The sequence below is a fragment of the Macaca nemestrina genome, chromosome 1 (assembly GCF_043159975.1).
Source record: "Macaca nemestrina isolate mMacNem1 chromosome 1, mMacNem.hap1, whole genome shotgun sequence".
NCBI classification, from domain to species: Eukaryota; Metazoa; Chordata; class Mammalia; order Primates; family Cercopithecidae; genus Macaca; species Macaca nemestrina.
Genome location: NC_092125.1, coordinates 110,812,126 through 110,833,526, shown reverse-complemented (window position 1 = coordinate 110,833,526; position 21,401 = coordinate 110,812,126). Strand labels below are relative to the sequence as shown.

The window sequence follows — 21,401 nt, the reverse complement described above, 5'->3', positions numbered from 1 at the left end:
TACCCCCTTCCGGCTTCAACAGTTCCACCTGCTATTCATTGAAAGCCCTCACATCACTCTCACCACCTCACCCCCTCTAAATCCTACTACTCTCTTGCCCACTCCAGGACACAATTCCGCCCCTGCACATTCCTGCCTGGAAGTTCTCACCACCTTGCCACCCGCCTGCCTCGGTCTTTCCGAACAGCTGTTAGAACACCCAGACCATACCCTGTTCGTAGATGGGAGCTCTGTCTTAACCCCCGATGGCCGCAGACAGGTGGCATATGCTGTCGTAACAGCAACACAAATGGTTGAAACCAGGTCCTTGCCTCTAGGCACCACCTCCCAGAAGGCTGAACTCACTGCCTTTACACGTGCCTTACTTCTCTCCGAAGGGCAGAGGGTTAATATCTATACAGACTCTAAATATGCTTACCTTATTGCACATACTCACTCCACTCTCTGGCAAGAGCGCAGGTTTCTTACCACCAAAGAGATGCCAGTAGTCAATGGACCACATATAAAGAGATTGCTTGATGCTCTCCAGGCCCCCAAAGAAGTATCCACTGCAAAAGCCACCAGCATTCTAAGGACCCTGTGTCACAAGGTAACAGCCTAGCTGACTCCACCGCACGGGCCACTGCCCTCACTTCCCTCCCTCCCCGAGCGCCTTTACTCTCTTTCCCCCGCATATTCCCCCGACTACTCTTCTCAAGAACTTCAAACCCTGATGGCCCACCCCAGTGTTACCCGGAACAAGGTGACAAGGATGGGGTATTGACAGCCGAATAGCACTCCCTCAGACTCAGGCAGTACATATACTGACCGACATACACCGCTCTCTCCACATAGGACCCAAGGCTATGTATAACTTCCTAGAACCCATCTTTCACCTTCCCTCACTACAGGCCCAAATTAAGAAAGTACATCAACAATGTGCCACCTGTTCGGCCACTAACCCCCAAGGTAGGCTCAGACACCCAGGGCCTACTCATCAGCTAAGAGGCCACCAGCCAGGAGAAGATTGGCAACTTGATTTTACTCACATGCCCCGACATAAAAAATGTTGCTACCTGCTGACCTTAGTTGACACCTTCTCAGGATGGATTGAGGCTTTCCCCACCACTCGAGAGACTGCAGAAGTCGTGGCAACTATTTTCCTAGAGCACATCATCCCCAGGTTCGGTCTCCCCCGAACCATCCAATCAGACAATGGTCCGGCTTTCATTTCCAAACTCACCCAGCAGGTGGCAGCCGCACTCCAGATTACCTGGAAGCTCCACATTCCCTACCATCGGCAGTTGTCTGGTAAGGTATAACGCGCAAACCGCCTCCTTAAACTGCATCTAACCAAGCTCACTCTAGAAACCCGCCTCTTGTGGATAACTCTCCTTCCTCTGGCTCTTACTCATCTCAGGGCAGCTCCTCGGGCCCCCACAGGGCTCAGCCCTTTTGAGCTACTGTACGGACGCCCGTTCCTCTTCCAGGAGCTGCCAGCTCTCTCCCCTCCCTTAGGCTCCTATACTTCCCTTACTTAACCCTCCTATGTGAGCTTCTAAGAAAACATGCAGACCGGTGTCTCCCCACATCGGTTTCCCCAAACCTTAAAAATCCCGCTGTTGTATCACCAGGAGACCTGGTACTGGTCAAGCAGCTGCAGCCCCGAGCCTTATCTCCCTGGTGGGAAGGACCATATACCGTAATCCTTATCACGCCCACTGCTGCCAAACTCCTCAGCCTTCCCTCCTGGTATCATCCGTCCCAGCTGAAAAAAACACCCACCCAGCATGATTCCAGGTGGACGGCTCAGGCTGTTGTCTCTACTAAACCACGACTTATGCGTGCCGGTAACGACCCTCTGCCTAACCTTCCTCAGCTATCCGGTGCTCCTGAGCCTAGGTAAGACTCCTACCCAAACTCCCCCCTCTCCCCCGTCAACCCATTCCGCTGGAGATTCTATCTGTCAGAGCCCTGGACCCAAAACAATCACATAAGTTCTCTCATCTTAGCCACAGTTGACTGCCGACCCCAAGGGTGCCAGAGTCAAGTTACCTTTAACTTCTCCGCCTTTAACAGTTGCCCTGACTGGTGGAACCCAGTCATATGCTTTCTCTATGATCAAGTAGAATATAACTGTCTCAATTACTGGGTAGAAACCAATGGCGGGTGTCCATATCATTATTGTAACATGCATTTTACTTACCTTGACATGTCATACACCAAGTGGCAGCAACCGGCATCAACAGTTCGGTTAGTCAGATCATACGGACGAGGAGAAGTGCCTACATTCTTCCTTACCATTCCTGACCCGTGGGACCCTCGGTGGGCATCAGGTATAGAGGCTCGCCTTTACCGGCACGGCTACGAATCTTATCCCGTAGCCCGACTCAAGATTTATAGGGCCTATGTCAGGGTCACAAGCAGCCTCGTCAGTCTGGCCTCCAACATCAAACAACAAGAAAAAGTCATCTAAGCTCTAGCCAACCCAGACAACACAGTCAACTCAGACAACAAGCCTCAGGGCAGCGGTAACCCGTTTTCTTGGCTAACCCTAGTCAGAGAAGGGGCCCAGGTAGTACATATGGTCGGAGTGCACAACATCTCCCGTTGTTTCTTGTGTGCAGCATTTAATAAGCCCCCACTGGTTGCGGTACCTTTACCTAGCCCTTTTAACTCCTCTAACCTAACCCCCTCCTTTCCCCTTCCCTGCCAAGCCCTGAGGGAAGTTCCTTTGTTCCAAGACCCGCTTAGACAACAACTCCCCTTTTGCTACTCCACCCCTAATGCTTCCTGGTGCAACCGGACAGGATTGGTGCCTCCAAATCTCACCGCCCCCCAGGCGAGTATTTTTGGTGCAACTCCACCCTGTCAAAAACTCTCAAGGCTTCCGACACTACTCTATGCCTTCCCATCTCCCTAGTTCCCAGCCTCACCCTGTACAGTGAAGCGGAGCTATCCTCTCTTCTGCCCCTTGCCCGCCCCCGCCAGGCAAGAGCAGTATTCCTTCCGCTAATGATTGGAGTCTCCTTAGCCGCATCCCTCGTGGCCTCTGGCCTTGGAACTGGAGCCATAACTCATCCTGTCCCATCCTCTCAAGATCTTTCAGCCCGATTACAGGTAGCAATCGAAGCTTTGGCAGAATCCCTGGCTTCCCTCCAACGACAGATCACCTCAGTGGCCCAGGTGGCAGCCCAGAATCGCAGAGCACTCGACCTCCTTATGGCTGACAAAGGCGGGACCTGTATGTTCCTTAATGAAGAATGCTGCTACTACATCAATGAGTCAGGACTAGTAGAAACCAACCTCCTCACTCTAGAAAAAGTCCCAGAAGGACTCCACAAAAAAACCTCAGGATTAGAGTCTTCATTCGGGTGGTGGCAGTCGTCCATGGCTAGCTGGGTCCTACCCTTCCTAAGCCCCTTACTAATCATTGGCTTCTTACTGCTCAGAGCTCCCTGTATCATCCGCTTCATCCAGAACCGCATAAAAGAAGTCTCCCGGATCACTTTCAATCAGATGCTGCTCCACCCCTATACCCGAGTTCCGACCTCCGAAAAACCCCACTACGACCCAAAACAGCAGGAAGCAGCCAGATGAACAGGTCGCCCGTTTTTCTTATTAGAAAGAGGTCGGAATGTTAGGCAGGGACCCAGACCCGACATGGCGGCGCCACTTGGCATAGCAGGCCCTTTTTTCCAGCGGGCCCTTTGTTTGGAGACTTCCCTCCCTCTTTGAACACACCCTCAGACTTACATACATCAGAGGTTCCAGCTGGGCAGTCACACTCTCCCATGACCTGCAGCTCACCTGCATTCCACAAGTTCCTAAACAGCAGTTTCGGCTGACAGTTTCCAAAGACCCCTTCCTCATGACCCTTACTCAACTCCTGCCCTAGTAGTTTCAAGACCCCCCCAGGCCCTGTTTGCACAACCAGCTTCCCTACCTCTCAGGCTATAAGAAGCCCCACCCTCCTCCTTCAGCGCGACTTCCTCCGCCCACACCTTTGGACGGAGGAACCTCGCCCGCAAGCCCTAATAAAAGGCTATTCTCACTGCCATTTGCCTTGTGTCTTCGTTCCCGGTTTGGCTCCAGCCTCGGTTTACCTGTACACCTATTGTAGATTAAAGGTACTCAAGTCCTGTGTGGCAAGGAGAAAAGAATACCTGCAAAGGAAATTCTGGTGACTATGGAGGCTTGCCAAACGTCAATAACTGAAAATATTCCAAACATCCGGTTCTAGGGGGCTAATGGCGAGCGCTCTGGACTCTGAATCCAGCGATCCGAGTTCGAATCTCAGTGGGGTGTTGCTTTCACTGGTGTTTTACTCTGGAGCCAGAAGCCCCTCTGGGAAGCAAACTCCTGCCTCAAAGACAAAGTGAAAGGGATGTGGTTTACATTTGCCCTTCTGCTAAGTCGTGGGTGAGAGAAGAGAAAGGAAGATTTGGGTCCCAGGGAAGGAAGCTCTGCTGCTGCAGGCACCCTCGTCCCTCCTGCTCCCGCCTCGCAATGCGTCCGGTAGGATGTCCCTCCTCCTCTCCCGTCCCCCCCCTTGAGGGGTCCGGGTCCCAGAAACCGGCTTCTCACAGGGGTCTGGTCCACAGGGAAATTGCCCAAACACCCAATGGTAGTCACCAATTCAGGTCCCAGTCCTGGGCGAGCCTCCTGGCCCCCTGCAATCCGAGGCCCGGACCCCGCAGCCAGTGCCCCAATAACCGAACAAGTCCCCACCCACTCTCAGGGTGACCCTGGGCCTTGGGGTGAGAGGTCTCCTCCACTAAAAAGGCTGCCGCCCCTCAATCCTAGACCCCGACGTTCCTTTCACTCCGGACATCTCCTAATCTTGTCATTTTGGTAAGTAATCGGTGGGGTGAAAATTTTTGATGGGGTTAGCTCAGTCATTGGTGATTGCGTCTCAGTTTAGGGTCAATGGTTTGAGACCTAATTTAGGAGTAACACTGTTTTATTCAGATGGCCCATCCTATTCCGAATGTTAATTCTCTGTTCTTCATATTCAGATTTCCATGAGCCGAATCCAAAGTGTTCTGCCAAGCAGAAGAAAGGATTTTTGCATCTGTCTTGTCCTGAGGTGTCTTCTCCTTGGGGAGAGGTCCTGGCGGGACCAGGGGGAGCCCCATCGTCCCGCACTCATCCCTCGGAGCTGCTCAGGCTCCTTTAACCCGTGGCCCCGCGGGAGCCCGGCCTGGCGACCAAGGATCAGAACCCGCGCTCCCAGCCCGGGCGCTTGAAGAAGCCGCCACGCGGATTTCTTTTTCCAGCTGAAATCTTGGGCCGAAAGAATGAGATTTCCCGTACAACCTAAGGCGGTGAATAAAATGCCTTTTTATTGAGTTGCAAAAGAGGCCGCAGTTTCATCAGCAATGTTTTCCTTTCTTTTTCTTTTTCTTTCAGAGACAGTGTCTGGCTCTGTAGCCCAGGCTGGAGTGCAGTGGTGCTACCATAGCTCACTGCAGCCTCGAACTCCTGTGCTTAAGTGATCCTCCTGCCTCAGCTCCTGGGTCACTGGGATTACGGATTACAGGCCAGAGCCACCATGCCTGGTTTTCATCAGCAATGTTTCCTGAGGTTACAGAAAGATTTGTAATCCTGGGAGGAAACACTCCCTTGAAGCAAAAGTGTTCTCCCCTCAAAAATGCAAGGAGCTATCTTCTTGATAGCCAGGCAGATAATTCTCAGGTTTTGCCCCCCAGAATCTCTATCTAAAATACAGCAGTGGTCATGCCTAGTGAAAAATTTGAGGGAACTCGCCCAATGTGGGGTTTCTTCAGATATATATATATATGACCAAATATCCTAAAAGATACTTCCTTCCATCATTCCATGCTGTTAGACATTTATAGGACCATGGATGGTGATCTTCTCCACACAAAAATAAATGCTGGTGCAGAACAGGTAAGTGTACTATAATTCGAGTACATCAGCTTTTGTCATTTTAAACCGTGGGTAAGACACGTTGGAGCAAGAGGGCAGGTTGATAACAAGAGGGAGTGTTTTTCTTTTAATTTTCTAATAGCAAAGTGATGTTTCCACTGTCATTTCAGAGTGAGGTGACAATTTGTTTTTGTTGTTGTTTGGTTTTGTGGGATTTTTTTGTTTGTTTTTGAGACAAGGTCTCACTGTCGCCCAGGCTGGAGTACAGTGGCACGATCATGGTTCACTTCTGCCTTGACCTCAGAAATTCAAGCAAACCTCTTTGCTAATCCTCCCGAGTAGCTGGACTACAGGCAGGTGACACCACACCCTGGGGTGTGAACTGGGATTTGATGTTTTCAGTTGGCTCCTTAATGGAATAGGTTCCCTTACTATTCTGGAATAGAGATTGTCTTCATGATTGTCATTCTCATGTGCATTATATTTCTACTACCCTGCTAATTTTTTTCTTTTTTTCTTTTTTCTTTTTGAGATGGGGTCTCGCTCTGTCGCCCAGGCTGTATTGCAGTGGCAGGATCTCAGCTCACTGCAACCTCTACCTCCCGGGTTCAAGTAATTCTTTTGCTTCAGCCTCCTAAGTAGGCACCTGGCTAATTTTTATATTTTTAGTAGAGACAGGGTTTCACTATGTTGGCTGGTCTTGAACTCCTGACCTCAAGTGATCCACCCGCCTCGGCCTCCCAAAGTGCTGGGATTACAGGCATGAGCTACCACGCCTGGTTCTCAAACCATTTTAAGTAAGCAAAGACAGATTTGTCTGGCTTTTTAGTACGTTGCTGAATTATCCTCCAATCTATATTTTTAGGAAGGACCTGGGGAATGGCAACATGGAGATATTTGGCTAAAATATGAGCCATTTCATGTTCTGCTTCAGTCTCTTTTGAAAATCCTTCCAATTTGACTTTTGCAACCAGTTAGTGGCCTTGCCTTTCTCACCAGCATGTGAATTAATTGATAAAGGTCAGAATATTTGGGCTCAAAGGTTTCAAAAGTTAAGTCAAATTTTCTGTCAAACCCTGTACGGATCTTGGAGGATCTTGGAGCCTGCTTAGAAACAGAAGAGCGAAATGTATTTAAATTTAGATCAGGGAAGTCTTTTATAATATTCTTAATTCACGTTTTGGTGAAGCGGTATACACAATGATAGGCTCCCCTCTTCCTGTGGGTTTGGGTTTTACCTTGAAAGGGGCTGTCAGAACGGAAGTTTCAGGGAAAGGGCCAGAGCCCTGGGGACTTTCCTCAGGTGATGGTGATGGAAGAAGAGGCAAGGCAGGACAGGAAGGCTCAGGTAAGAAAGACTATGCAGGTGCAGGGGCAGGAGGAGAAGGAGAAGTTGGAGGCGAAAAAGACAAAGCCTCCTCAATATTTCTCATTTCAGAAAACGTGTCAGTTTACCTCCTTCAGCTTACTTCCTCAATGGAGGCAATTTTCTCAGTTCTTTTAGAAATTTGAGAAATTTAGAAATTTCTAGGTCTCATTGGAAGTAAGTCTCCCATTTAATTTGTCTGGTTCTAAAACCAAATTTCTCTCTCTCTCTCTCTCTCTGTTTGTTTGTTGTTGTTTTTTTGTTTTGTTTTGTTTTGTTTTTGAGACAGTCTCACTATGTCAGCCAGACTGGAGTGCAGTGGTGTGATATTGGCTCACTGCACTCACCGCTTGCTGCATGACAGCCAGCAAGTCGAAGGACAAGGTGTAGGGGCAGGGAAGGTGACGTTATTCCAGAAAGCCACCAAACTGAACAGATGGTGAACTAATATACTAAAGAACCATCTTAAATTAATACGATTTTCAAGTTCCTTGTATGTTAGGGAAGGGAGGAAGAAGGAGGTGGTTGAGGTGAAGAGGTCTGACAATGACAGACTTAGGGGCTGCAGTGAGAGCCCAAGGGGATGGTGAAAATTCTTTGTTCTTTGTCAGGTCACACTGCTCTTATAAATCTTCAACATAACACTGTTACTTGTGCATACAACCTCTTTATCTTCTCAGGAGTCAGTTTGGGGAAGGAATTATTGTCATCTGTGCTTTAAAGTTAAACTGTAAGCTAAATCCCTCCCATAGATAGCTTGGCCTATGTGCAGAAATGAGAAAAAGCAGTTAGCCTGAAAGATATCACCACAGGGTAGGAAGGGTTAGGAGTAAAATGCAGTTAGTCATGCTAGGCCTCCTTTTTATTGTTATATATTTAATTCACTTGAATACGTAATTTTAATTTTTTATACTTTTTTTTTTTGAGACAGAGTCTCACTCTGTCGCCCAGTCTGGAACAGTGCAGTGGTGCGATCTTGGCTCACTATAACCTCTGCCTCCCAGGTTCAAACAATTCTCCTGCCTCAGGCTTCTGAGTAACTGGGATTACAGGAGCCCGCCACCATGCCCGGCTAATTTTTGTATTTTTAGTAGAGAGAGGGTTTCACCATGTTGGCCAGGCTGGTCTTGAACTCCTGACCTCAGGTTCCCCAAGTGCTGGGATGACAGGCATGAGCCACCTTGCCCAGCCTAACCAAGATTATTAAACCGTTCTAATTTGTCTAAAGAATCACATTGATTTTTAAAAAATAATGTAATGGGCCAGGTGAGTGGCTCATGCCTGTAATCCTAGCACTTTGGGAAGCCGTAGTGGGCAGATCACGAGGTCAGGAGCTCGAGATCAGCCTGACCTACATGGTGAAACCCCCATGTCTACTAAAAATACAAAAATTAGCCAGCTGTGGTGGTGTGAGCCTGTAATCCCCGCTACTCAGGAGGCTGAGGCAGGAGAATCGCTTGAACCCGGGAGGCAGAGGTTGCAGTGAGCCAAGATTGCACCACTGCACTCCAGCCTAGGTGACAGAGTGAGACTCTGTCTCAAATAAATAAATAAATAAATAATAATAAGATAATGAACTTTTTCATGTCTTTATATATTAAATATTTACATTATTTAAATTGTTCAAAAGCATCAAAGATTCCTCTCTGCTATCAGCTTCATTTCATTTATTTCATTGTACCAAACTATCAAGACCATTCATTTAATCTACAGCTAAATCTAGTATTTTTTCATGTTAGAAATTCAACAAGAAAATTTTTCCCTAATGAAACCTCACATTTCAAGCATAAGTAGGCTGGGCGAGGTGGCTCACACCTGTAATCCCAGCACTTTGGGAGGCCAAGACAGGTGCATCACTTGAGGTCAGGAGTTTGAGACCAGCCTGGCAAACATGGTGAAACCCTGTCTCTACTAAAACTATAAAAATTAGCTGGGTGTGGTTGCGTGCACCTGTAATCCCAGCTACTCTGGAGGCTGAGGCAGGCAAATAGCTTCAACCTGGGAGGCAGAGCTTGCAGTCAGCTCAGATCGCACCACTGCACTCTAGCCTGGGCTACAGAGCAAGACTCTGTCTCAAAACTAAATAAATAAATAAGCATAAATAGTAAAAAATAAAATAAAATAAAAAATAAGGCACAGGATCTTGCTCTGTTATCCAGGCTAGAGTGCAGCGGGGCAATCATAGCTGACCAACTTGGAACTTCCGGACTCAGGAGATCCCCCTGGTTCAGCTTGCCTTGTATATTTTTAGAGATGAGGTCTTGCCCAACCTCCCAGGTTGGTCTCCAACTGCTGGCCTAAAGCAATCCTTCCGCCTCAGCCTGTTAAGTTGCTGGGAGTACAGGCGCAAGACATGCAGCCTAGCATTGTAGTAAAACAATTTTCAACAAATTCTTAATTTTCTTTCTTTTTTCCTTTTTTTTTTTTCCTGAGTTGAGAGTCTTACTCTGTCACCCAGGCTGGAGGGCAGTGGTGCAATCATAGTTCACTGCAGCCTGCCTCAGTCTCCCTCATGCATTATCATGCCCGGCCAACTTTTAAAAACTAGCTAATACTTAAAAATTTGTAGAGACAGGGGTTTCACTATGTTGCCCAGGCTGGTCTCCAACTCCTAACCTCAATTGATCCTCCCTCCTCAGCCTCCTAAAGTGCTGGGATTGCGGATATGAGTCACCATACCTGGCTTAATATTCTTATTTTAATTTTATATTAGTGATTATTATTGTTCCTAAGATAATTGGGGCAGTGACTCCTTTAAAATTTTAGAGACCTAATTTGTCTATTCACTTCACTGAAAGAGTATGACAGTTTGTTTCATGAGAAAATATCCTATATTTATAAAGCAGGAGAATTCCTTCCACCAAACTAGGGGGCATTCTAAGGAAATGAATTGCGCTAAGTAACATCACTTAAGGTGAAAACAGAGGCAATGAATGGTATCTATTAATGTTTATCAGTGAAGGAAATAAACTGAAAATATTAACATCATTAGATCCTTGGAGGGCCTTCATTGCTGAAAATCTGAGTAATATTGTGATACCCTTTTGAATCCGGCAGGACATTCTCTTTCCAGGGCATATAACAGTGGGTGAATAATTTCTTTTCATTCATTTTCATTAAGGGCTGAATTTCCTTAATGTTCTGGAGATTATTACATTTGATTTGTATGGTTGTGAAAAGTGCCCATATTGCTGATTCCATTGCTTGTATGTGATCACACAAATCTTTTCTCCCCTTTCTGTAGTGTGGTTTAAACTTAATCCTTAAAGGACAAGTATTTGAATTTTAAAGCAGGTTAGAAACCTGAATATACCAATCACAGAACACTGCTCCTTACATGCTACAGATTCAGTTTTTTTTCCTGTACTAAGATTTCTTTTAGATATAGTAAATTTGTTAAAGCCAAGAGCTCCTATGGAACGAAGTTTGGTGGGAGTGGGGGCACTGAGTAGTAAGATCACTCTTGTAACAATGATGCCACTTTTGCAGATATTGACAACTACTGGGCCCATAAAATTTTTACCAGACATTTGAAAGACAAGATATGAACAACTTACCATTGCTGCAGTCTCAAATATCAGGAAATACCATTATTCTCAGGACAATACATAGACAATAAAAGAGACTCACAGAGCAGATTAGCTGTCATGTATTACCAAACAGGGACTGGATCCTTGTCAACAACACCCATCAGAGATTGTCCCCAGAAATTCACTTTATAACATCAAAATCAAAAACCCACACTGATGGCAAAAAATAATGATACAATAATGAGAGAGAGAGAGAGAGAGAGAGACCTGTCCTATAGCCATACTTAGCGGGTAAAAGCCAAAGAGCTCAATTTCTGCTCATGATACTTAATAGAACAGAGGGAACATAAGCCAATAGCTCAGTGGGTTCAGATCTGCACCAAGTGCCTGTTGCATGCAGGATTCTACTGTCTCCAATAATATGTCACAGATAGACTAATTGTTTTTTGTTTTTTTTGGACAGAGTCTCGCTCTGTCGCCCAGCCTGGGGTGCAATGCAATGGCGCGATCTCGGCTCACTGCAACCTCCGCCTCCCTGGTTCAAGCGATTCTCCTGCCTCAGCTTCCCGAGTAGTTGGGATTACAGACACACACCGCCATGCTCGGCTCTTCTCTTTTCTTTCTCTTTCTCTCTCTCTCTCTTTCTTTCTTCTTTCTTTCTTTCTCTCCTTCTCTTTCTTTCCTTCCTTCCTTTTCTCTCTCTCTCTCTCTCTCTTTCTTTCGTTCTTTTTTTTTTTTTTTTGTATTTTTAGACAGGGTTTCGCCATGTTGGTCAGGCTGGTCTCGAACTCCTGACCTCAGTTGATCAGAAGTAGGTGAGGTCAGAAAACACATCCTGGGAGAGGCTGGCAAAATGTCCAGAACCGCCATCGCTAGGCCTGGGGTTTTCTTCTGTAGTGGATACTAGTATTCATGTAGTGCAGAGACAAAACCAATTAGATACTTCTGGGAGTTAAAAAGAGATGAATTTACAGTGCCATTTGAGAAGGGGTATTAAGGAATTTGCCAGGGTACTGACGCGTGTCAGGTGTAAACCGCAGGTTGAGAGAGAGCTAAGTATTTTCTGTCCATGAAGGTGATAAGCGAGGGCCTGAAGAAAGAGGGAAGGGGGAGGACGCTGGCGCCAGAAATGGGAAAGGGCTGCTTGGGGGCGGGAAGGATGGGTGGGAGTGCTATCTAGAAAGTTGCCTGGCAATGGATGTAGGATGTGGAATCCAGACATCAAACAAGAAGCTGTCGCTTAAATAAAGTCTGAAGAAAGACTAGGTATGTAAACGGCAGGAGACAGCAGGGAAACTGGACCCGGCTCCTCATAAAATTTCCCGCCTTATATTTCAGGGCGGATCGCAGCGCATTTCCGCCAAGACAGTTGAGACTGCGGTTCTGACCTGGGGGCCTAGATGAATTGCGTTAGGGCACCTGGGCGCCGGCAGAGCCGTTCCCCTAAACAAAGTAAGCATGTTACGTCTACAGCCAAAGGGGACACTAAGAGCCCCAAAGGCTCTGCTTTCACCCCAAAGAACAGCGCCCGTCTGCCTAGTTTATACCTGGCTCTATGAGGTGAGAACACATTCCCCGCTAGCACAGAAATCCCACAAACTCTTGTGGGGGCTGCGGTTAGAAGCAGAGTCTGTGTAAAAGGTGACTGGGGGATAGGGAAAAACACCAAGATTTTTACACAGCGTGAGGACCCAAGAGACTGGAAACCATGGACCAATCTCTTCAAGAAGCAGTCCCTCTTAGAAAGGGAAGAGCTGTACGGCCTTCGCGCGAGTTAGCTTGTATTAAAAAGGCTCACAAGGGCTGTCGCTTCATATTTCTCTTGCGGGGGAAAGAATGGTGACTTGTTACTTACTACTCCCCAGCCTTCTGATTACAAGAATTGCACTTAAGACGCCACCCAAGACCCAAACCAGTAGAAAAAAGTAACCTTTAGCGTATAGCCTATTTTTTAATCTACAACAAACTCAGGGGAAAGCGCGAACGCAGTCCCCCACTACCACAAATTATGCAGTCGAGTTTCCCACATTTGGGGAAATCGCAGGGGTCAGCACATCCGGAGTGCAATGGATAAGCCTCGCCCTGGGAAAACCACCTTCGTGATCATGGTATCTCCCCTGCCAGGTAAGTATGAGCTCCGGAATCTCTGCCCAGCCACAGCCTCATACGCCTCACCCTTTACACACACGGTCACTTGCCCCGCGCACTCCCGAGCCCTTCTAGCCCTGACACACAGCTGGGACTCTCAGTTCCGACCAGCAGTCCTGAACTCGCTCTCATGGCAGGGGAACTCCTTCATGGCGAAGCAGCAGGTGGCGAAGCAGCAGCCCCTGCGCTGCCTCATCTACATAGAAGTCGCCCTATCCGTGATGTCACCGACAGTGCCTTTCCCAGTCCCCGTCTGCTTTTCTGTCACTTAGCCGACCAACCCGCTGCCGGAGCCGGCAAGAGGAAGTGACGTCTTCCTCTCCCTTTTTGCCTCCGCCACCGCATCTGTTCTCTCCCAAAGAAGCGGGTCCTTAGCCTGTGTTGTGAAGCAACCTTTGGGCGGCCAGCTGGACCCTGGGCACCCTTCTTCAAATAATGGCTTTTAATTCTCGGACTAGAACGTTTAAGATTACAAAAGAAACCGGTTCTCTTCACACCCTTAGCCATGTAATGTAGCATTACGCTTGAAATTGGAAGCCATTCAATATCAGCAAGAAACCATATTTATGAAAGTAAAGAGGCCGCTCAGATGACTGTAAACCAGCCTTCCTTACTGATTTTATCACTGGTAATGTTATAAAGACAGTTGTCCAGTTTCATGAATCTCGTAGTTTTTTTTTTTTCTTTCCAAATTCAGTATTGTAGAAAATTATGCTGCCCCAGAAGAGATGATTGAACACTCTCAAGCGTGGTGTTGGACTTTGTCATCTCTTGCACAGCCATCTCCAGACCTTAGTGCTTACCTCATGTTAGTATTTTATCTTCTGCGAAGACAAAAACCAAAATAATCCAAATTTGACACAAATACCTGGGATCCATCTTATTTGAGATGTTTAACACATGTCTGGATCATCTTTTCTTATATTGGATTATAACACAGGAAACACTGTGAAGTAAGCAAAGTTGGAATGCCCAAGTCAAAAACCATTTGAATATTTACAAGCAGATTTGAGACAGGAATAATACAGGGTGGTCACAGAATAACAAATTCTAGGCAGCAGATTTACATGACTTGAGGCTACGGGCTGAGAAGATGCTGAAAAACCAGGGTGTGGACCAAGCTGGCTAAGACTGACTAAACCGAATGTGGTGCTGGATTTGACACAGGTTTTACCTAGGCCCTCATTATATGCTCATTAACATACTAAATCACACACCCACCAGTGCCATGACAGTTCTGAGACCAATATTTGATGTAAAAATGAATGGCACCACAGTTCTGAGACATCTCCACCTTTACCCAGGAATTTTCATGAATATTCCACTCTTTGGTTAAAGAAACCCATCAAGATGAAACCCCAGAACCCATTGTTCTCTCTCGGATATGCCCGAACTCACCTTTCTTGAGTGTGTACTTTTTGCTTTGCAATAAATCTCTTCTTTCACTATTTGCTGACTCATCCTTGACTTCATTCTCAAGATGGTGTCAAGAGCCTGGACACCACAGCTATGATCAAGGTCAAACCAGGTCGAGGAACCTCCCCCAGCCCACCAGTATCAGATTCTATTCCATTGCTCAAATCACAAAACATCGAGTGGAGAGTTCTCCTTGGAGACCATAAAGTAAAGATTCTGTGGCATGGCGGCCAGTTAGGCCACTGGAAGGCATGGCAAAATATTGAAAATGAGGGATTAGGTGACAGTGTAGCAACTGCTGAATACTAAATACTTGATCCAGGCCCTATTCCCTGGAGACTGACAGGGAGACACATTGTCCAGGTAGTAGTGGAGAAATACTTTCTGGGTATCTGACCAGCCTTTGTGGAAAGAACTGGCACCATCCTGCAGATGTAACCGCCTGATGGGTTCTTCCTGCCCACTGTACACACAAAATCAATTCGTGGAGACCATGGCATTGCAGTAAAGAGTTTCATTGACACAGGCCAGCCACAACCTGTGGGAGACAGAGTTACTACTCAAATCAATCTCACTGAAGGCTTGGAGGTAAGCGATTTTTCAAAGATAGTTTGGTGGGGAGGGCGCTAAGGTTTGGGCAGTGCGGATCGTTAGGGATGAAATCACAGGGAAGTGGAAATGGCCCTCCCGCATTGAGTCAGCTTCTGGGTGGGGGCTAAGGGACTGGTTGATTTTCGGGCCAAATGGTGCCATCCAGTAGTCAGAAATGCAAAAGCCTGAAAAGACATCTCAAGAGGCCAATCTTAGGTTCTACAATAGTGATGTTCTTCACAGCAGTAATTGGGGAAGCTGCAAATCTTGTGACCTCTGGAATAATGACTGGTAATTATTTAATGAGGCATACATCTTAGTAGAATTCATGCCCCTTTCATCCTCCTAACTTGGTGGCCTTTCATTAGTTTTACAGGGGTAACTTAGTTTTGGGGAAGGTTATCATTTAAACAAATCTTTTTGGCTGTTCCCAACCTTTTTGGCACCAGGGACTGGTTTCATGGAAGACAGTTTTTCCATGGAAGGGGGTGGTGGATGGTTTCTGGATGAAACTGTTCCTGCTCAGGTCATCAGGCATTAGTTAGAGTCTCATAAGGAGTGCGCAATCTGGATCCCTCACATGCTCAGTTCCCAATAGAGTCTGAGCTCCCATGAGAATCTAATGCCGATGCTGATCTGACAAGAGGCGGAGCTCAGGGGGTAATGCTTGAAAGCCTGCAGCTCACCTCCTGCTGTTCGGCTGGGTTCCTAACAGGCCATGAACCAGTACCTGTCTTGTGACCCTGGGGGTTGGGGACCTCTTATTTAAACTATAAACTCAATTTTTCCCAAAGAGAGCTTGGGAGAAATTGCACAGGAATGAGCAAAGACAGCCAGCCTGTGAGGCTAGAACCAAGATGGAGTCAGCCATGTCAGCTTTCTCTTATTGTCAGAATTTTGCAAAAGTAGTTTCAGAGGGACTACCCTGGACACTTGTTAAAAACCTGAGATGGATTTTATGTACTACAGTAGGCAAGAGAGACCAGCAGAGAACTGAGCTCAACCTCAAATACAGCAGGAAGAGTTGAAGATTATAGCCAATTGCAAGATAAGAAAGTCAGTGGATGGAAAATTACTAAGAGGAACTTGATTAGCTATCGAAGGTGGTTGGGAGGACTTTTGCTAAGCTAGACTCAACAGTATTATTTTCTGAAACTGGACTTTCAGAAACCAATAGAGAAAAGGGCTCAAAGGAAAGCACTAAAGTTTGGTAAAAGATGGAGTCCTTGTCAACTCTACATTGAAGCTTCTGCAAATAAATGAAGACCAACCAAATGAAAAAAAAGCAAAAGCTATTTATTCTGAGTTTGCTATAGCAGGGAGTCAGCCACTGTTACTTGTGTTTTGGCAGAGACTTGAAGGCAGTCAGAAGGGTGGGAAAGCTTTTTAAAAAGAAAGGCTTCAGGTATGCTTGGACTGGACGCTGTCAGCATGGTGAAGCTGTAGATAGATGAAAAAATCAAAATATTTTACTCCAGAATATATTTCTTTGGCATATTTTAAGACGACTGTCAGAGAGCCAGCAAACAGAAGTAACTCTGCAAAACTATCTTTTGTAGGGGAAATTTACACCTGGAGAGAATCTGCATTAATCCAGCCTTCCCTTGTCAGGATTGAGAAATAAAAATAAGCCCTAGGCCCTACAACGAACTGAATGGACTCCCTCTTGGCTGACAGGACCTCAGAGAAGCCTTGAAAGCTGTTTCTGGCTGTGACAGGATAGGATGTCGGACATGCCCCCTTAAAACCCCTCCCTCACTAACTGCCATTATAGGCAGAACAGCAGAGGGAATTGGAAGTTGGATAAAAGGCAGAATTAGTAAAAGCAGAAACAGAAGCAAGGTGATGGGGTGGGAGAGCAAGAAGGAAAATAAAAGGCAGAAGTTGAGTAGCCAAAACAAAAAGTAAGATTAAAAAAAGCAAGCAAGCCTGGGTGCGGTGGCTCACGCCTGTAATCCCAGCATTTCGGGAGGCCAAGGCGGGCAGATCACCTGAGGTCAGAAGTTTGAGACCAGCCTGACCGACATGGAGATACCTGGTCTCTACCAAAAATACAAAAAGTTAGCTGTGCGTGGTGGTGCACTCCTGTACTCCCAGCTACTCAGGAGGCTGAGACAGGAGCATCGCTTGAACCTGGGAGGCGGAGGTTGCAGCGAGCCGAGATTGCACTACTGCACTCCAGACTCTGTCTCAAAACAAAAAACTAAAAAAACAAACAAAAAAAAAACCAAAAAAACCCAGCAAGGATCCCCATTGCTGGCAAGATCCAAAGCAGTAAAGGGGCAGCTCCTCAGAGATAGACATGTGCATTCAAGAAAAAAAGTATCCTTAACCTGACTCCATATGATAATCAGCTCATTAAAACTCATATATTTGGACTACATATCATGCATGTACTTAAAATTATGGGATGGAGGCAATGTGCAAGCACACAAGGGCCAAAGTAACTAAGCAACCCACCTATCTATCTAAAGGCAAACACTGGCTAAAGAGTAGGCATCCTTGTGAAGAGAAGAATAAAAACCACACATGAAAAGACCCAAAGTACACCAAACTAATACTGATCTCATCTCCCAGAGGTCAGCCCACTCTCCCCACTCTGAGAGTGTTACTGTACTTAATAAACTTTTGCTTTGCTTTGCTGCTTTGTGTGTGTCATGCACAGTTCTTTGTTTGGGACACCAAGAGCCTGGAACTGCATGGCACCATCTAGTGGGAATTAGGATTTTTTTCCCTAAGGGTTAACAAACCAACCCTTTTGAAAGACTTGCTTCACTACTGTTATCAACCAGCAGCCTGACACTTTCCCTTCCTTTTGTGGTTTTGACAAAGCAGCCAAGCAGCATTCCCTCCTGATAAGAGACCACCGACCTAGGAATGATTCTGGCCAGACTACAGAGGATGTGCAGTGAGGGTTTTCATGTCCTCTGCTTCAGCTTTTGACGTCAGAGGGCTGCAAACTCCACTCTCAGATAGCTAATGCCACCATTTTATGAACATGGGCCCCATGGAGAGGCACGAAGCTCAGTTGCACATCTGCACATTTTTCCTCTTGTAAATATTCATATTGGAATATTATTAGGTATTGCTCCCGTGAAAGATACATTTGCAGAATGTACTCAAATTAGAAGCGTTATATAAACACTATAATGTAGCAATGGCGCATCCAGTTCTCTACACTATAGAAATATCTGCGGTGTAGACATTTCCACAATGACCAAAGATATGTGTACAAGAATGGTGGCTGCAGCATTCTTTGTAATCCTAAAACCATGAAACCAACCTCATCTCAATAACATTTTTTGTTTTGTTTTGTTTTGAGATGGAGTCACACTCTGTTGCTCAGGCTGGTGTGTAGCGATCTCAGCTCACTGCAGCCTCCACCTTCCAAGTTCAAACAATTCTCCTGCCTCAGCCTCCCGAGTAGCTGAGATTACAGGTGCATGCCACCATGCCTGGCTAACAAAAACATTTTGAAAAGGGTTAAATAAATCATGCACAAACTGAGGAAAAATACTGTTTTCAAAAATGATGGAGAGGATCACTATGATGATGACTGATTCCACTGGTCACATTATTGATAGAACAATCAGTAAATCCAGTCACATCCTGGGGATACTACTGGACTCCTATTACTAAAATATGAAAAAATGGAGGCACGTAAATTACTTGTTTAAGCGTATAACGGACTGAATTAGAATTTTATCACACCACAAGTGGGTTCCTAGGTCTCTGTTTCAGGATTCTTGAGTCTTGCCATTTCAGGAGATACCGTTAAGAATCTGGTCTGGGAGGTGGGCTGGTCCTTGACATGGATCAGTCATAAATTAGTGGTTTGTTACTCCGGGAAGATAAAATCTTCCCCGTTTGCCTAGTGATTGACAATGCGCGCATGCTTTAAAAGTTGCAGTAAGCGTCCCTGGGTGGGCTCGAACCACCAACCTTTCGGTTAACAGCCGAACGCGCTAACCGATTGCGCCACAGAGACAAGTGCTTTCAAACTTACTAGGCGATACAGGAAGGGCGCACTCACTAAACTTCCTCCTATCCTTCTATTCTCAGGGCCCGCCCGGCAGGACGACTGAGCAAGGCCTTGGAAAACCAGAGAGATTAGAGCGGTGAGTCGCGCTGGTCACGTTGGACACCTGCGCGTTAGGAGATTTTGGAGCCAGAGGGAGAGCCGAATGGCCTTCGCCCGCCTTGCCCCTCTCCTTCTTCAGAAGCCCCCAGAAACTCCCCAGTCGGCGACCCAGCCCGAGCCGCCTGGGGTCCCAAGGGAAGCTGAACGCACGGTGGGCTCCCAGGATGGCTCTTCCCGTTCTCTGCGCCGCCTTCACCCAGTGAGGGAGCCTGTGCCCACCCTGCCCAGTTGCTTTCGGGGCCGCTGCGGAGCTGCCGCTGCCATCTTCGGATCCTGTGTCCCGCACGGGGGCTCCACCAGGGCAGGGATGGTGGCGAGGGTCGTTCGTGGGTCCCCTTGCGGGGAGCAGGGTCTGGCACTCACCAGGGCGCCCGACCGGGACTTGCCGAATGAATCCATCGTCGCCTTTAGCTTTTAGTCCTTTGAAGAACCCTGAGAGTGGAAATCAAGAGATATTTTCCGTGAGGAAGTTCTGTTTACAAATCGTTGATTTCTCGGCACCCCCGCGGGGCGGGCAACTGGCAGGGCCTCCGGTGCACCTTCTGCGCGGTGGAGCCGCGGGAACTCAGCTGGGCCGTGGTCTGGTCCTGGGGCCGTAGAGCGGGAGCGGGGGAGGGGAAAAGCAAAAGCTGGGAAAGAAGCCGGGGAGCGGCGGACCAGACCTCCAGACCTCCTGAAAGGCTCGTGCAGAGGCACAGGCGGGATCTTCTGGAAGTGAGAATTGTTTTTGTTTGTTTATTTATTGTAGCAGAATGGGGAAATGGAGAGAGAACCTGAAAGAGCCCCAAACTCGAGGACCTGTTGCTCCCCAAGAATAACATCTTCCAGAACTAAACAGAAAACTAGGCGTCTGGGAACCCTGAAATCCTTGGAGGAGTAGCATCATCATGACCCTCTGTGTTCCTTTTGGCAAAGGACTTGCTTCCATTGTTTGTTTGTTCAATTGTCTGTTTGCTAAATAAATAAAACTCTTTTCATGTATCTTTAAAATTATGTTGGTTCCATTATTTTATGATTACAAATAGTGCTGCAGGCATCATTCTTGTACACTTCTCATTGCCCACTGGTATATTTCTATAGGGTGGAGGCCTGGAGAGCAGTTGTTCCAGGATAGTGTTTACATAGCTTTTACTTCATTCCGTTTTCTTTCTTTTGTTGCTTTATTAGCTATAACCCTTTTCTTATTTCAGTGGCTGCTTTAGTGTTTCTGGGATACATCTTTAATTTATCACAGTCTGCTTTCAAGTGTCATTATACCTCCTTTTCTGGCCTTTATCCCAGTGTTATATATTTTTACTTTATGCATTATAAGCTTTGGGATTCATTATTATTACTTTTATTTATTATGTCAAATATTTTTAAAAGATTTAAATTATAAGAAAATGTGTAGTACATGCTTTCTAAATGCCATTTCCAATATTTGTTTCTTTGTATGGGCCCACATTTTATTTGGTATCCTTTTGCTTCTGCCTGGAGGACTCTTAAGATTTCTTGTAGTGTGGGTTGGTGAATTCTTTTAGCTTTTGTATGTTTTTCACTGTCCTTATTTCACAGTTTTGAAATTTTATTTTTGCATAGAATTCTAGGTTAACTTTTTTTCTCAAGGTACTTTAAAAATGTTGCCATTAATGAAGCATTGTCATTATAGTATCTTTCTTTCTTGTGTTTGTAAAAATGGCATAAAGCCGGTTTCTTGTGCTGGTTATATAATTTTCAGATTGTGTATTTAAATTAAAATATTAAATTTTACTAAAAAAACTAAAAATAATAATCATGAATGTCGTTAATTCATCTTAAGTTCCACCAACAGTGCACTTAAAATGTGCCCAACCTGAGAGTCAAACCTACCTGCTGACGTGTAATTTGTGTTTGTGAGACATTCTCAACAGCATTTGCTTTCCCCAGCCGAGTGATTTTCCTCACATCTGAATGTCTTCAGTGCAAAAGGAAACATTTTTCTTTGCAAAAATACTTGAAATTATTCTTACTTCAAGTAAGTGCATTAAATACAAACTTCTCAGTTGCATCCCTGGAATCCATCAAAAGCCCGAGAGAGACAATCAAGTCCTTCAGGATCAAGAGCTAAACAGGGGAGGACAAAATGTGGCTTCTTCACTAGGAGTCAAGCCAAAGTCAACTGATTTGGTCTCCAACGGAGACCAGAACTCGGTTCACCAGCGACGTGAGGACCCGGCCCAGAGGAGGCGGCCTTTCTCTTCGTGGTGCCTTCGGATAGGAAATCTCCAGGATTTCTTTCTTTCCCTTTGATCTACTTCCAACTCTCCCGTTCTATTTCTTCAAGACCTTTTTCAGATCCCTACTGCAAAGGACCTAAGGG

General features: G+C 46.2%; 2 non-coding genes across 2 annotated transcripts; both read right to left on the bottom strand.

The window, feature by feature from the left end:
• Positions 1-12,735: 12,735 nt before the first annotated feature.
• LOC112426188 (U1 spliceosomal RNA) lies at positions 12,736-12,899 on the bottom strand. The gene has a single exon (XR_003017484.1). It is a non-coding gene; the product is annotated as a U1 spliceosomal RNA (small nuclear RNA).
• A 5,937-nt stretch (positions 12,900-18,836) lies between these two features.
• TRNAN-GUU (transfer RNA asparagine (anticodon GUU)) lies at positions 18,837-18,910 on the bottom strand. Its single transcript has one exon. It is a non-coding gene; the product is annotated as a tRNA-Asn (tRNA).
• Between the last annotated feature and the right edge of the window lie 2,491 nt (positions 18,911-21,401).